The sequence below is a fragment of the Limulus polyphemus genome, unplaced genomic scaffold (assembly GCF_000517525.1).
Source record: "Limulus polyphemus unplaced genomic scaffold, Limulus_polyphemus-2.1.2 Scaffold7034, whole genome shotgun sequence".
NCBI lineage: Eukaryota > Metazoa > Arthropoda > Merostomata > Xiphosura > Limulidae > Limulus > Limulus polyphemus.
In genome coordinates this window covers 4,966-12,267 of record NW_013672644.1, presented here as the reverse complement: position 1 = coordinate 12,267, position 7,302 = coordinate 4,966, and the positions used below count along the sequence as shown (strand labels likewise).

Here is a 7,302-nt window from a genome sequence, read left to right as displayed (position 1 = left end):
CCCCTATTGCTGACATTCATATCTGGGATGTGACTTCTAATAGGACTGAAAATGTCTGCATTAGGGTTTAGCTGCGGGGTCTGGAAGGGGCTTGCTGTTTTCTGGGCCTGATTATGTTGATGGTTAATGTATCCTCCTTGTGTAAAAGACAATAAATCATCATTTAATGTATTTAATTCGCTTTGAAATTTACTAATGTTTTCCATTTGTACTTCTTGCCACTGTTGTTGACTTTCCTGTAGTTGATGCTGACTTTCCCGCAACTGTTGGAGACTTTCTTCCTGTTTCCTTTCTTGTTCTAGTTGCCACTGCTGTAGTCTCTCTTCTTGTTTATTTTCTTTCTCCTCCAATCACTGCTTTAGTCTCTCTTCTTTGTTCTTTTCTCTCTCCTCCAACCACTGCTGTAGCCTCTCTTCTTGTTTCTTTTCTTTTTCCTCCAACAACTGTTGTAATCTCTTTTCTTGTTTATTTTGTTGTTCGGGCTGCCACTGTTGCAGGTTTTCTTGCAACTACTGTTGTCTCTCTTCTTGTTTATTTTCTCGTTCTTCTTGTTTCTTTTGCTGTTCTTGTATTGCTGCCATCAAATCCGCTAAGCTGTAGTTTGATTTGCCACTTCTCATTTCCATCTTCTTTTTTTATCCCACTTCTGACACCAATTTGTTACGTCTCTGTTCGTTTGTTAATTTCCAGTAAAATTTCTTTCCGAAGAACTTCAGCCATACAAGTCCTTTCTTAAATAAAACTAGTTTATTCTTTCTCAATACAACTTTGCAATACACAGAATTTCTACAGTCACTTTAAATTAAACGCTATAATTCACGACGATTCACTTACTTATGACTTGAGTCGATTATCTGTCTCTGTCTCCAATCTGCAATTATTCTCGTTCTGATCCATTGTCTGGCGTGCTTATATACAAGAATAGAGGGTGCGTAGAAAAGACTAGAGTTGCCACAAACAAACATGATCCTTCTAGAATCTCGTGACGTGTTACTAGCATCACGTGACTTCCGCTGTCCGTAACACTATCTTTACTAACTTTATACATTCATTGAAAATTGCATTTAAGAATGTATAATCTGCATGAACAACAGGAATCAATGCTTAATTTTCCCATTGTGTAAAAGTATAACTTTCAGACTAAATTTAGGTGAGTCGATAAACAGTCTCTATTGCATGCCAGGCTTAGATCGATGTGTAGGCGTGAGCAATTAGGCTGGTTGGATTTGTGGGAAAATTTTAATGGGAAAGTTAATATCTTTTTAGAATGAATGGTTTACGCTTAAACAAGACAGGGTCTAGTATGTTAGCAAGGGCTACTAACTTAGCTGTAGTGGTAGAGTTAAACTAGGGCTAGACGGAAGTGAGGGCTATGATATTAGTAAAATAGGAAATGTAATGGACAGGAAAACATGTTCAACGGGCATACAACATAAATGTATTTTAAAATTTATGAAAATTTATTACTATTGTCATGCTATAAGTATTAGAAATAAAACTGAGTTCAAAGCAGTTGTGGAAACTGAGTATTTTGATATTATAGGTATCACTGAGACTTGGTTGGATTTAAACAATTTTGATCAGAGAAATTTTTTGGAAATATTAGGCTACAGATTATTTACTAGTTGAGTTAGATTATATTAAAGAAAATAGCACTGATGTTCAGTCAGTTTGGGTTAGTTAGTCGATATAAAGGGAAAAGTATTGTAATTGGGATTTGTTATAGACCATCAGGTCAGAATGTGTAAGTTAATGAGAAACCGTATAATGAGATCAGAATGGTAGCTGAAAAGTTATTATGGGAGATTTGAATTTCAGGGGAACTGATTGGGAAAATTTTGGGTCTCACAGTGAGGGGTATAGATTTTTGGAAATTTTAAGGAGTCTTTTATACACCAACTGGTGATTTAACACACAAGAGAGAAAGTTATATTAAATTTAATATTCGCATCTGGTGTGAATATGATAGACTGAGTTGTGGTTGGTGAGAATTTAAGTACAAGCGATCATTACACTATTAGGTTTGGGATTTTACTACATGTTGAATAGTACCCTGATCCCAAATTTCAGAAAAGCCTATTTTGATGGAATGAGACTTGATCTGGCTTCTGTAGATTGAACTAAAGAGTGGTGAGGGGATCTTGAACAGATGTGGGAAGCATTTAGGGAAAAATTAACATGCATACAGAACATACATATTCCCTACAGAAAAAAGGGGTAATGGAACAGAATAAGCCAGCTGGTTTAGTAAAAGATCATATTAGGGATAAACATAAATTCAAGAAATTTAAACTTACTGGAAATAATAAGGATTTGGAACACTGTAGGAAATCAAGAGAGCTAGTTAAAAGGGAAATTGAAAGGGCAAAAACTGTATATGAAAGAGGGTTGGCTGAAAGAGCTCAATCAAACAACAAATTCTTTAAGTATATGATAGGTAAGCAAAATGATAGTGGGGAGCTGATCTCTGAAATTATGAGATGGTAAACTTATTAAATTATGTTCTCTTCAATTTTTATCAAGGACGATACAAGTATTATGCCTCAACCAGAGTACTTAATATATGGGGAAAAATTTGATGTAAAAGATATCATTTTAATGTCTGAAATTGTAAGAGAAAAGTTGGGAAACCTAATAATTAATAAATCCCCTGGAACAGACAACTTTTATCCTAGAGTTTTAAAGGAACTTAAAGATTTTATTTGATCATTAAGTAGTGGAAGAATATTAGAAGATTGGAAGTTGGCTAATGCTAGTCCAATATTTAAAGGAGGTGATAAACATTGTTCAGTCAATTCTAGGCCAGTTAGTCTTACATCAAGTGTTGGAAAGGTTTTGGAGAGTGTGATTAAAGATGCATTGCAGAGTCACTTAAAGAAGTTTGATATAGTGTCAAAGAGCCAGCATGGTTACACTAAGGGAAAGTCTTGTTTAACAAATCTTCTGACATTCTTTGAGGATGTTACTGCAAGAGTTGATGAAGGAAATACTATAGATTTGGTTTATCTTGATTTTTAGAAAGTGTTGGATAAGGTGCTTCACAAAAGACTTGTTACAAAAATTAAATCTGTTGGTGTGGGAGAAATGTTATGAAATTGGATAGAAAATTGGCTGGAGAGTAGTAATAAACGGAGTTAGATCTGACTGAATCACAGTTACAAGTGGTGTCACTCAGGGGGCTCTGTGCTGGGTCCTCTACTGTTTGTGATTTATATTAATGATATTGACTCTGGAATGACTAACAAAATTTTGAAGTTTGCAGATGACATTAAGAATTTTGGGGTGGCTAATTGTATCATTGATGCTGCAGACTTACAGGGAGATTTAGATCATTTGATGCATTTGGCCAATACGTGGCAGATGATGTTTAAGTATTCAGAATGTAAGGTGATGCATGTAGGTTTTCACAATTCAAATTATTATTATGGTTTAAATGGGAATACATTAAATACTGTGGTTGCAGAAAAAGATCTTGGTTTTGTGATTAAAAAATCACTTATGTCCTCTAAACAGTGTATTGTAGCTAGCAATAGTGCTAATAGGATTTTGGGTAGCATCTATAGAAGTATTGAATACAAGACAAAGAATATTATTGTTTCACTGTATAGATCACTTGTAAGGCCCAATTTAGGGTACTGTGTACTGTTTTCGGCTCCCTTCTTCAAGAAGGACATTGAATTGTTGGAGAAGGTTAGGTTAGGTTAGCCACTAGGATGATACCTGGGATGGTGAGAATGTTCTATGAATCTCTAAACTTATTTCCTCTGGAGAGGAGAAAAGTCAGAGGGGATTTGATTGAAGCTTTTAAGATTATTAAAGGTATTGATAATATAGATCCATAAAACTTTTTTGTAGCAGTGAAACCAATAGACAAGGGGTCATAAGTTCAAATTTTGGCAGCATAGAAGTAGTCTGCAGTTTAGACAGTATTACTTTTCAAACGTGGTGGTTGGTGTGGGAGGTGGAGGCAGAAAATGTAACTGAGTTCAGGAAAAGATTGGACGAATACATGAGTAGTAAGGGGTGGTTAGAGTTGGGAGCTGGAAGGGACATTCTTGTTTGGCTAATAAGCTTCTTTTTGTCCCTTTAAAATTTTATGATGTTCAGTACCTAATTATTCCATTAGTGCATCAACATTTGTACAGAAACACAAAGTATCTTGTATGCTGTAGTGAGAAACAAGAGCCAAGAACTTCCACATGCTGCTGTCATAGAGACAAGACACGAATTAGATCAATTGCATCTTCTTATATGATCAGATGAGGCAGTTTATGTTGAGGAACAGAATTACTAGATGAAGAGGGTTCATTGTTTTCTTTGCAGATTAATCATTCTGTTTGCTGGTGGATGAGGCACTGGAAGACCATCCTCACGAGGTACTGGTTTCATTGGATATGGTACTGGAAGACCATCCCCATGTGGTACTGGTTTCACTGGATGTGACACTGGAAGACCACCCCATGTGGTACTGGTTTCATTGGATGTGACAGTGGAAGACCATACCCATGAGGTACTGGTTTTATTTGATGTGGCAATGGAAGATCATCCCCAAGAGGTACTGGTTTCATTGGATGTGACACTGGAAAACCATACTCATGAGGCACTGGTTTCGTTGGATGTGACGCTGGAAGACCATACTCATGAGGCACTGGTTTCGTTGGATGTGGCACTGGAAGAACATCCACGAGATACTGGTTTCATTGGATGTGACACTGGAAGACCATCCCCACGAGGTACTGATTTCATTGGATGTGACACTGGAAGACCATACTCATGAGGTACTGGTTTCGTTGGATGTGGCACTGGAAGACCATTCCCACAAGGTACTGGTTTCATTGGATGTAACACTGGAAGACCATACTCATGAGGCACTGGTTTCGTTGGATGTGGCACTGGAAGAACATCAACGAGATACTGGTTTCATTGGATGTGGCACTGGAAGGCCATACCCACGAAGTACTGGCTTCTTTAGATGTGGCACTGGAAGGCCATACCCACGAAGTACTGGCTTCTTTGGATGTGGCACTGGAAGGCCATACCCACGAAGTACTGGTTTCGTTGGATGTGGCACTGGAAGGCCATACCCACGAAGTACTGGTTTCATTGGATGTGGCACTGGAAGGCCATACCCACGAAGTACTGGCTTCTTTGGATGTGGCACTGGAAGGCCATACCCATGAGGTACTGGTTTCATTGGATGTGGCACTGGAAGACCATACATATGTGGTACTGGTTTCATTGGATGTGGCACTGGAAGGCCATACCCATGAGGTACTGGTTTCATTGGATGTGGCACAAAAGATATAAAAGAGTTTATGTTAACTAGAGTTGAAAAGATTTTAATTTTAGAATTTGGTTTTATCGCAGGTAGGATGCGAGGAAGAAGATCGGACTTTGTTTTGACTGTACGCGGAGCGAGGCGAAGTGACCAACTAAGTGAGTTAGAGGCGTCTGACTCCGCCCTTTTATGCTCGATCGGTTGAGGGACACCTCGAATGCCCTAGCAAACGGAGCACGTGAGGGCTTCATAATTCCCGGGCGGAGCAGATGAGGGTGGAAGTGAAGCAAAAGTGCTGCATATCACTGCAATTACATCGAGAGCAAATAGTATGTATGAACAATATATTTGGAATTTTACACAAATACAATACAGTCACTGTTTGAAGTTACCAAAAAATGTATGCGTGTAAACCATTAAACTGTCCAAGTAAACTTAATTTCACAACATAAATATATTGTGCTGAGTTAATTGCATGGTATTTCACATAGTGCTGATAAAATATTGAAATATTACAATAACTCAAAATCTAGAGGTGATGGACAAATTACGACTACATTTTTCAAATCAACACCATCAACTTACCCAGAATACTTTGAGTTTTCTCCAGAAGCAAAGTTTTTGCTGTCCAGTGATAATTAAAGAATCTGTGAGTTTTCTTACTTTTTCTTTTACTAATCTAAACACGAAATGATTTATTTTCCTTAGTATTGTTATCATGATTAATTAGTTGGTATTTAGTTACGTTGATTTTAAATATATTTATTACCTTAATATATATACACACACACACGCATACATTTACTGTATCACAATATACATTAAAATACGAATTCGGAGATAAAATTTACATAGTTCTATCTATATTTTTTTAGTTTTAACATTCAGATACTTCCTCCAACTAGTACTAGACGGACCTGTTACTACATTACAATTGACACCGATATTTTAATACTAGATATAAGACGTTATACCTCCACATTTGTTATTTTTCTTTTACTAGACTCTCAACAGTTCGCTTTACAGCTTCTTAGGAGAATTCCACTAAAATACAACCCGTAATTAAGTTAAAGAAGAATAAATTTGGTGTTATAAGGTCGTTTATTTCTAGTATTAATATGTTTTCTATATATCAATATGCACTACAGAAATTAAATAATGAGATTTATAACAATGTTATAATCTACCATCTAACAATACTCTTCGACAACAGTATTTGAGATTGAACACAGAATGGTGGCTTACTCATTATTGGGACATCACTATTTTAACTCTTATAAAGTCGTTAAAACCTTGACATGGCCATTTGAAAATTCTTAACTTCAACTGATACAAATAAGCAAATTATAAAAAAATAAATTAAGTTAAAAACTAATATTTTCTGTATCTACGCGCCAATACCTGTAAAACATCAAGCCAATATATATAGACGAAGAATACAAGGACAGGTAGACGCAACACGTTATAACACAGAGTTGCCACGAATTTTTAGTTTTATTAACCTATACTCTTGAGGCTACTAAGACATCACTACGAAATGATAAATACATTCTACAGCACTTGAATGATACATTGGTAGGTTAATGTGTTAGAAGGGAGTACAGCTTGATAGGGTAACTACACAGCTTGTGAAGACGTCATATATTTTCAGCCCCAACTTGACAGGATTACACGTTTATCTAACGATAGCGCAACTTAGCAATATAAGACGTTGCAAAGCTTGTAAAGATATCATTTTTCGGATGACAACATAGTTGATGCTTGATGAGGGTATTGTTTGTCACTATATCATACTGTACATTCTTTGATAATGGCCTAGCTTGTCACAATATAACAATATTTCTTCTTCAGGTTAACATATCGATTACGTCGTGAAGGACTTACTCATCAGGACATAGTATTTTCCCTCTTATGAAAGACCAGCTTAATACATCTTATTGTTGTCTAATGGTAGTCCAGTTTGTCACGTTGTGTTCTTTAGGAATACAACTTGTCAGGTTAACGTATTGTTGTCTTATGGTGTT

General features: G+C 36.4%; 1 long non-coding RNA gene across 1 annotated transcript in view; it reads left to right on the top strand.

Moving 5' to 3' along the window:
- The first annotated feature begins 5,970 nt into the window (after positions 1-5,970).
- The window catches only part of LOC111089687, a 4,954-nt gene continuing 3,622 nt past the window's right edge, over positions 5,971-7,302 (top strand). Inside the window, exon 1 of the long non-coding RNA XR_002613917.1 lies at positions 5,971-7,275. This is a non-coding gene — a long non-coding RNA (uncharacterized LOC111089687). The remainder of the gene's footprint in view (positions 7,276-7,302) is intronic.